This window comes from Ceratotherium simum, chromosome 1 (genome assembly GCF_057802395.1).
Source record: "Ceratotherium simum simum isolate JZ-2026a chromosome 1, ASM5780239v1, whole genome shotgun sequence".
Classification (NCBI taxonomy): Eukaryota; Metazoa; Chordata; class Mammalia; order Perissodactyla; family Rhinocerotidae; genus Ceratotherium; species Ceratotherium simum.
In genome coordinates this window covers 35,355,634-35,364,995 of record NC_141900.1, presented here as the reverse complement: position 1 = coordinate 35,364,995, position 9,362 = coordinate 35,355,634, and positions in this window count along the sequence as shown.

The window sequence follows — 9,362 nt, the reverse complement described above, 5'->3', positions numbered from 1 at the left end:
CGCCGCTTGGGGCTGCGCGCAGGGAGCGCGCCGGGCGCCGAGCCGGCCCCGGGAACGCCGGCTGGAGAGCCTGGCGGGCGAGCGGGGAGAGCAGTGGGGCGCAGGGAGGAGTTGGGGAGATCGGAGGGGTTTAGGGGAGGGCGTGGGGGAGACTTGGGGAGGACGAAGAGCGCCGAGGGGGTCGAGTAGTGCAGCGGGGAGACCCGGCTGCGCGGCTCCACAGTTTTGAGCCCCCCCGCCCCAACTGGGAGCAGCTGAGTATTCGCCCCTCGCCTGCGCCCACCTGCAGGGCTCCCCCAGGATTCCTTTTGAAGCAGCTCTGGAAAAATCAAGCCCACTTTTCTACTCCACTGCCTTTGTGCTGTGTAGTCGTCTTTCCACTCTAGACTCTAAGCCCCCCCTCCCCCCTACCACTGTTGCCTCGTCCCTTCTCTCCTGACAAGTCTCCAAGAAACTGCTGTTTTTCTCCTGTACGTGTTCTTTCTCTCACCTCTACCCACCCAAACCATCTTTTGGCTGGACTGGTCCTTGGAGTAAAATGTTCAGAAATGCCCTTTTCAGGAACCACATTTTAAAACTCCCTCGGATGGGAGGATCCTCTCAGCCGGCGGACTGTTGATCAGTCTGTTGACTTTGACCTTCACTGCTTCGCTGGTGCAGCGCAAGCCGTGGCGTTGGGGAAAAGAGAGGTAGGCCGAGAGTCAGGCAGACCTGTGTTCCTGCGAAAGCCATGTAACTCCCGGGGCCGCAATGGCCTTGAGTATTCAGGGGATCTCTGAGCTGTAAGGGCACCTTTGGCTCTGGGATTCTGTAATTTTCTCCCTGCAGATTACCAAGTAGTCAGGTATCCTTTATCTTTTGTGTAGAAGGTATCAGTAGAAGCAGCAAGAAATCTTTATTCTCAGATGTAAAATCAATTTACTGAAAATTCTCAAATTCAGGGAAAAATTTTTTTTCATACGTTATTAAATTCCCATTTCAGCAAATTAAGTTTAAAAATTCTCTCTCCCGGTGGTTTATTAACCAGGAAGAAAACCGAGAAGGGGGTCTGGGGTCGATCATTAGACGCTGCACTTTCCCCTCGGCAGTCCATGCACAGATTAACCTTTGCAAATGCTGCTTTCGAAATACATCCTTTGTTTGACTTGACATGTGCCCCTTCCCCCACCGCTAATATTATTAAGGTTTAAAGTTTAGGCGTAGACTAAGCTTTTAGTGATGTGTCAGGCGGTGGGGGCATTGGAAGCTGGTAAAATTCTTTCCATTTTGGTAACAGGAAAAATGTGAATCAAATGTTATATCAATTTTTACTATTTGACTTCACTACTCTCAAATAATGAAATTGACGTTTTTTTCTAGCACTTCTACTCGAGGACAAGTGGAGGAAATTCATGAACCATAGCAGTTAATGAAAAGTATGTAGCTTTAAAAGAAAAATAGCATTATATAACTTTCGCAAAGGGTTATTAAAAGATATGGCATTATCTAACTATTCTAACACCATAAATTATTGTATAAAACATGTAGGTAAATCGTATATTTTAAACATTTTTAAAAGCTATCTTAATATAGATATAGGCTCTGACAATCCAAAAGAAAAACCAACCAAACAAATAATATGTAAAATCACTTATCTGAAAAGAGAATCAATGAGTCAATAATTTGCAATTTCCAGAAGGAATATTTGCTTTTCATACATGAACTATTAAAATAAGCAAACATCCTTGATGGAAAATCTCATGTTGCCAAATGTGTTACAAAAGATTGTTGGTGTTCATGCAAAGTATGATTCCTCACAGATTATCCCATGGTTACTGTAAATTTTACTACTGTTTTTCAGTTGGAGTTTCAGAGTGTAAAAGTGATTTCGCAAGATTTTTCCAGGTCATGACGTGCTCTCTGAGAAATGTCTTCGGTTTCCTGAAGTAGTAATTGATTCCACTGAAGCACGACAATAATTTATTAAATGGATCGCCTTAACACAACTTTTTCTTTGAAGTTATTATACAATTGAATAACTTTAGAGTGGTAGTTCCCCAAGTGTGTAACTTCAAGCACTGGTCCCTCCAGATGCTCCTTCAGTAATTCATGTACTGCAAAAATATTTATTGAGCTCCTGCTATATACCCCTGCTGAGGCACTAGGAACAATAGTGAAGAACACAGATATAGCTACCAGTCCTGATAGAATGTATAATTTGGTTGGGAAGATAAATTAGTAAACAAATACAAATAAGATTTACACAAATTTGTATATATAAGTAAAATAAGTGTAAATCATGATGAAAATAACAGAGAGATAAGTAATAATAAGAACCTCTTCATTTTAGAGATTCACAATGTATATTAATGGATTAAAGGCTTTGAAAATATCTACAGTAAAGATATTTACTTAGCCTATTCCTGATAAACTCCCAAATTTGTTTTGAACACTGAAACTTTGTGAGCAATACTTATTAATAAAATAGAACCGTTTTTTGTGAAACACTGCTTTTTTGAAATCAAAGACTCCAATAAACATAAAATTCTATTAATGTTACCTTCCATTTATTTGTCAATGTACATTCATGTATTTTAATAGTTTTATAAATATACATATAATCTGTTTGAAATAGATTTTGTTTGAAGAGAAAATGATATAGAAATATTTGTAAATACATTCATATATTTTAATAGATTTATAAGAATAAATATATTTTTATAGATTTTGTCTGAAGACAAATGACATAGAAACATTTATAAATCTATTTGAGTATATGAATGTACATTTGTATAAAACATATTTTGTAGTTAACATTGTTTCATGAAAATTTCCATATATCAACATGGTCCAGATACTCATAATTCTTAATTGATATTTAGTCCATAATATTGGTACAGAATAATTTTCTTAACCCTAAGCTTTAGGAGAATACATTTTCTGATTCTTATACTATTATAATTAGCACTGCTTTAACCGCTTTGGGGTAATAAACTCTGATATCAGTTCTCTATCAAACACTTATGTGTATTTTTAAAAAAATGATTATCTTAAAAATTTCAGTATAAGCAGGTTTGATTCTGGCTCTCATGGGTGACCACCTTATAACTGAGTACAACCGTGCAATTTCAGAGCCCATGTTTTTTGCATTTATCATTGCGTTGGTGCCTCACGGTATCATCCTGTTAAGCCTTAATGAGAGAACTCTTTACAGTTGAATAATAAAAAGACAATCCAATTATAAAATAGTCAAAAGATTTGAATACACATTTCTCCAAAGAAGATATGCAAATAGCCCATAAGCACATGGAAAGATGCTTGAGACTATTAGTCCTTAAAGAAATGCAAATCGAAACCACACGAGATATAACTTCACACCCACCAGAATGGCTATAATCAGAAAGTCGGTTTCACAACACCAAGTGTTGGTGAGGAAGTGGAGCAATTAGAACTCTCATACATTGCTGGTGGGAATGTGAAATGGCGCAGCTACTTTGGAAAACAGTTTGATAATTGCATTCCTGGGTATATACCCAAGAGAATTGAAAACGTGTCTGCGGAAAAACTTACATTCAAATGTTCATTGAAGTATTATTTATAATAGCTGAAAAGTGGAAACAACCCAAATGTCTATCAATTGATGAATGTATAAATGAAATGTAGTATATCCATACAATGGGATATTATTCAGATATTATTATAAAAAGGAATGGAGTACTGATACAAACTACAACATGTATGAATCTTGAAAAATTATGCTAAGTGGAAGGTGCCAGACACAAAAGCCCCTAGAGGTTATGCTTCCATTATGTAAAATGTCCAGAATAGGCAAATCCATACAGACAGAAAATAAATTAGTAGTCGCTAACCTACTGGCTGGTAGGGAAGGGAATGGGGGAATGGCTGCCTAATAGGTAAGAAGTTTCTTTTTGGTGTGATGAAAATATTCTGGAGTCAGATAGTGGTGATTGTTGCACAACTTTGTGAATATACTAAAAACCACTGAATTGTACACTTTAAAAGAGTGAACTTTATAGTATGTGAACTATATCTCAATAATAAAGAAAAAATAGTAATCAGGAATTGTCTGAAGAAAAAAAACAACAAAGAGTAAACAGATGTAGACTTAATTTGTAACAAGGCATTCCCTTTAGTTGAAGACCAAACGATATTAATTTGTGCTCTAGCAATGTATATTTAGCAATTGACAGAAGAGAAAAAAGTGATGGGAGAGATTAGTTACTGTCCAGCTCACTGTAATTTTTTTTTTTTTTTTTTTTAATTTATTTATTTTTCCCCTAAAGCCCCAAGCGATAGTTGTAAGTCATAGTTGCACATTCTTCTAGTTGTTGTATGTGGGACGCGGCCTCAGCATGGCCGGAGAAGCAGTGCGTCTGTGTGCGCCCGGGATCCGAACCCGGGCAGCCTGCATCGCAGCGCACGCACTCAACCGCTAAGCCACGGGGCCGGCCCTAGCTCACTGTAATTTAGATGTGTTAAACCCAGAAGATCTACACAGTTATAGTCAGTACCATACTCATATTACAAGGAGCGATTTAATTTCTGTCAAACGATATCGTTCTTTACATTCGCTGAATTGTCTTTCAACATTTTTGTGAAACCCAGCTCTCCCCCTTACTGGTTATGTGACATTGGACAAGTTTTCCTCAGTCTTGATTTCCTCATCTATTCAATGGATATAATAATAGTGTCCACCTAATAGGGTTGTCGTGAGTATTAAATGAAGTGATATATGTAAAGTGCCTAGGACTTATTAAGTAGTATATATGTTAGATGTTATTTAACAAACTCACAAATTTGTTTTGGTTTTATAATTGTATACATGCTTTAATCATAAGAAATTTATAGCAAGTTTTATATTTGAACATGCAATTTTTAATAAAAAAATTTAAGTCAACAATGTGGCCACTGAGGGTTTTTTCCCTCTTCTTTTTTCTTTAAAAGGAGTTCATACTTTACTCAAATTTGGGCAACACTGGTCTGGAACAAACTTGGGCTTTTTTGTCTCTCCGTACTCTATTCTACACTCTCCACTACCTCAGAGCTGTCACTTTTGAGTCTTAAAAATTAATAAGGATCAACCATACTCGACTCCGGTTGCCTCGTTAGTAATTTAGAGTTTTAGTTGAAATACTACTGAGTAAATGAAAAAGGCAGCGTGAGGCAGTACAAATTTGTGGACCAGGAGTTAGAATGTCTTCAATGACTTATGTGAACCTTTAGCAAGTTGCTTAACCACTGGGCCTTATAGTGTCTTAAAATGAAAGTTGATCTTCAAGACTCTTCGGGGTCTAAAATTCTGTGACATTTCTAGTATACCCACTGTAATACTATGATAAGTTGTCATGCACTCCTAGTACTTAATAGAGAAATGTGCCTTTCAAGGCCAAACTTTCATGTGGTATCATCCACCTGAGAGTTGCTGGGTGTTTGTTCTGCCCTTTTTTCATTCTTTGGTATAGTTTGAATACACAGTTAAATTCCCCAAAGTGGCAGAAGGGAATGTGGTCAGAAGTAGGAGATGTAGGGATCATCTAAAAGATTGGGCCGGCCCCGTGGCTTAGCGGTTAAGTGCATGCGCTCCGCTGCCGGCGGCCCGGGTTCGGATCCCGGGTGAGCACCGAGGCACCACTCCTCCAGCCATGCTGAGGCCGCGTCCCACATACAGCAACTAGAAGGATGTGCAGTTATGACAGACAACTATGTACTGGGGCTTTGGGGGAAAAATAAATAAATAAAATCTTTAAAAAAAAAAAAAAAAAAAAAGATTGAAAAACTAACTGGAAAATTCACACATGGCTGCATGGTATTAATCATTCCTGATTTTTCCCCACATTTTTTTAGCCCATCATTTTCTTTTTTTTTTTTTTTTAAAGATTTTATTTATTTATTTCTCCCCCAAAGCCCCAGTAGATAGTTGTGTGTCATAGCTGCACATCCCTCCAGTTGCTGTATGTGGGACGCGGCCTCAGCATGGCCAGAGAAGCAGCGCATCGGTGCGAGCCCGGGATCCGAACCCGGGTCGCCAGCAGTGGAGCGCGCTCACTTAACCACTAAGCCACGGGGCCGGCCCAAACCCATCATTTTCTTTTGATGTCATTTTGGGCACCATCTTTACCAGCCTCTACATAAAATGTTATAGAAAGCACTTGTAGCTGGTCTCCAAAGATGGTCTCCCGGTGAATTACACTTTCCAGTATTCATGTCCTTGTGTAGTCTCCCTCCACAGTGAATCTGGGCCGGCCCCATATAACAAATAGAGTGTAGTAGTGGTGATGTCTTGTGACTTCTAAGGATAGATCATAAGAAGTCTGCAGATCACAAGATCCTTGATTTCTTGGAACTCTTAATTTGAGGGAAGCAAATAGCCATTTGAAATTTACCTTGAGACCACCATGCTGTGAGGAAGCCAAACCTAGCCTCATAGAGAGGCCATGTGAAGAGATAGATGCCTGACCAGCCTACCTGGTTGAGGTGTAAATCATGTGAGTGAAAAAGCCATCTTGGATGTCCAACATGAGCCTTCATATGACTTCAGCCCCAGCTATCATCTGATGGCAAAAGCATGCAAGACTCCAAGTGAGAATCACCAAGCAGAGGTCAGTCAACTCATAGAACTGTGAAAGATAATAAGATGTTGTTATAAGCTGTCAATATTGGGGCAATTTGTTGTGTAGTGATGGATAAACAGGACTGGAAAATATTCATTTTCTCTTTTGATCAATATCCTATACCTCTCTCATATGAACTGCTTAGAAAAAAGTACAGCCATAAACATTTTTTTTCCAGAAGATTATTTCCTTCTTTGTTTCGTTAATTAAAAAAAATCACAAAGACATTATTTCATGGTTTCATACCATTTCATCATCTTTTGGATGCCTGGTTTAAGATGTAGTTTCCAGGAATAATTGAGTCATCTCCAGCAGTATAAATCCTGTTGTTAATGCCCGACAAAAGAAACCAACTTTATGAAACAAAACCCAACTGCTATTTCTGTAAACATAAATGTTTAACCCTCATGTCTGTAAAAGGATCAGAGAAGATTAGAAATGGAAGAGATATTAAATGAGTCTATTTTAATCTGTTTTATTATTTTTAAAATTATATATAACGGTTCATTTACTTTAAAACACATTTAAGTAAAATTGAAATGTCCTTTAAAATGTTGGAATTTTATGACTGTAAATCCAACTGTCTCTGAAAAGAGATTGCCATTTATTTTTATGCAAAGTTATAAGAATTGATCAGTGTTTATAAATAACAAAGTGCTTTATAATACTTAATTTACAGCATGCCAAAAAAAATTCTATTTAGATCAAAGTGTTAAAATTTAAAAGTCACATGATAAAGATAATTAGAAAAAACAGAAATGAGTATTTGTCATATTTCTAGTGGGTAAAGGACTTTTTAAGTTTGAATAGGTGGAAGCAATTCCAAAGATAAAGATTTATAATTTTGACTAGATAAAGTTTAAAGTTCTACATGTTTTTTATAAAACATAAACTGAGGGAAAATGTTTGCTGTCAACAAACAAACATTAACAAAGGATTAAGTTTTAAGTATTTAAAATAGATCACACAAATTCAGACGAGAAGCAAAAGTTTAGGCTTCAATAAGTGGGCAAAAGAATTGAATGAATATTTTAATAAAGAGAAAATAAAACTGTTTAATAAACAGATACACAGGGAAAAATACTCTACAGGTTTTCTATAATCTTTCTATTCTTTTCCTGTTCATTAATTTTGAGCAATCGAGTATTTGCCTCTCTAAGCAAATCACCAAAATTTTAAAGGACCTCTTTAAAATTTGCAATGCATCTTTGTCAAGTCAAAAACTAGGAGGTAAGCCATTGGCTTAAATTGCCAAGGACTATATTTCTTTTGTTCTTATTTTTATTATGCCATTACGTGATAAAGTAATTCCCAGACTTTGCAATATTCAATGTATATTCTAGGTCTTATTATATTAATTCATAGATTATTTTACAGCAGTAAACTTACCCATTTCATGAGTATCATTAATGTTTTGAAGCCATATTTTCCAGGATTATGTCATTTAGTTAAGAAGGTCCATGTTTTAGTTTAAAACAATAACTAACTTTTATTTTTTGTGTTTTTTCGAACTATTTATTCTACAAATATTTATTGAGTGTTCTTTGTGTGCCACTCTCCAAGGGGCTGGGGACAACACCAAGTAAAACAGATCCCTGCCTTCAGGAAGCATGCATTCTACTTGGGGCTGTCAATCCTGTGATGACAATAGACTGCCCAAAGACACCTGGCTGAGGAATTGAATGGGGGAGGGAACCTGGAGGGGCGGGGGTGAGTAAAATTCATCCAACACTCTGCTTGCACCCATGCCTTTTTCTTTGCACAAAGGTGGTTACTAATCAAACCCTGTGCATGGGATAGGATGGGGGTGTGTGTGTGTGTGTGTGTGTGTGTGTGTGTGTGTGTGTAGGCAAATACGCACATGCCTGAGTCTTTTTCTAATTTGCACCAAAGTGCCAAAGATGAGGCCCTAATTCCACTGGGGGAAGATAGACAATAAACAAGCTACATAAATAAAAATATAGAGTATGTCTGATGATAATAAGTGCTATAGGAAAAATAAAGTAAGAAAGGGAAATAAGGAGTATGGTTGGAAAGGCCTCCAAGGTGACATTTTAGAAGTGAAAGAGATGAGTCAGTGAGCCTTGCAGACAGCCAGGGAAAAGCGTCCCGGTAGGCAGGAAATCAAGTGGAAAGATCCTGAGACCTGACAGGAGCCACGTCCAGAGAGCAGGGCAGCTCCGCTGGAGTAGATCGAATGAGACCAGCAGTGGGAGGTGAGGCCAGAGATTTCTCTCTCTTTTTTTCTTTCGTGAGGAAGATCTGCCCTGAGCTAACATCTGCCAATCCTCCTCTTTTTGCTGAGGAAGACTGGCGGTGGGCTAACTTCCGTGCCCATCTTCCTCTACTTTATATGGGACACCGCCACAGCATGGCTTTGACAAGTGGTGCGTCGGTGCGCGCCCGGCACCTGAACCGGCGGCGAACCCTGGGCTGCCGCAGCAGAGCGCACGCCCTTAACCGCTTGCGCCACCAGGCCAGCCCCAGAGATTTCTAATAAAGGCTGGGATGTGGGGATGTGGGGATGTGGGTGGGCGTAGATTGTTTAGGTCTTTATAGGCTAATGTAAGAAATTGAGTTATTATGAAGAGTGAGATGAGAAACCTTGGAAGATTTTAAATAGGAGTGACTGCATCAGATTTACATTTTAACAGACTAGCTGTGGCTATAGTGTTGAAAATAGACTGAAGGGACACAATGACTGTCACAGGAAAACCAGTTGGGTCTGTTGTAATATTCCAGGTGAGAGAG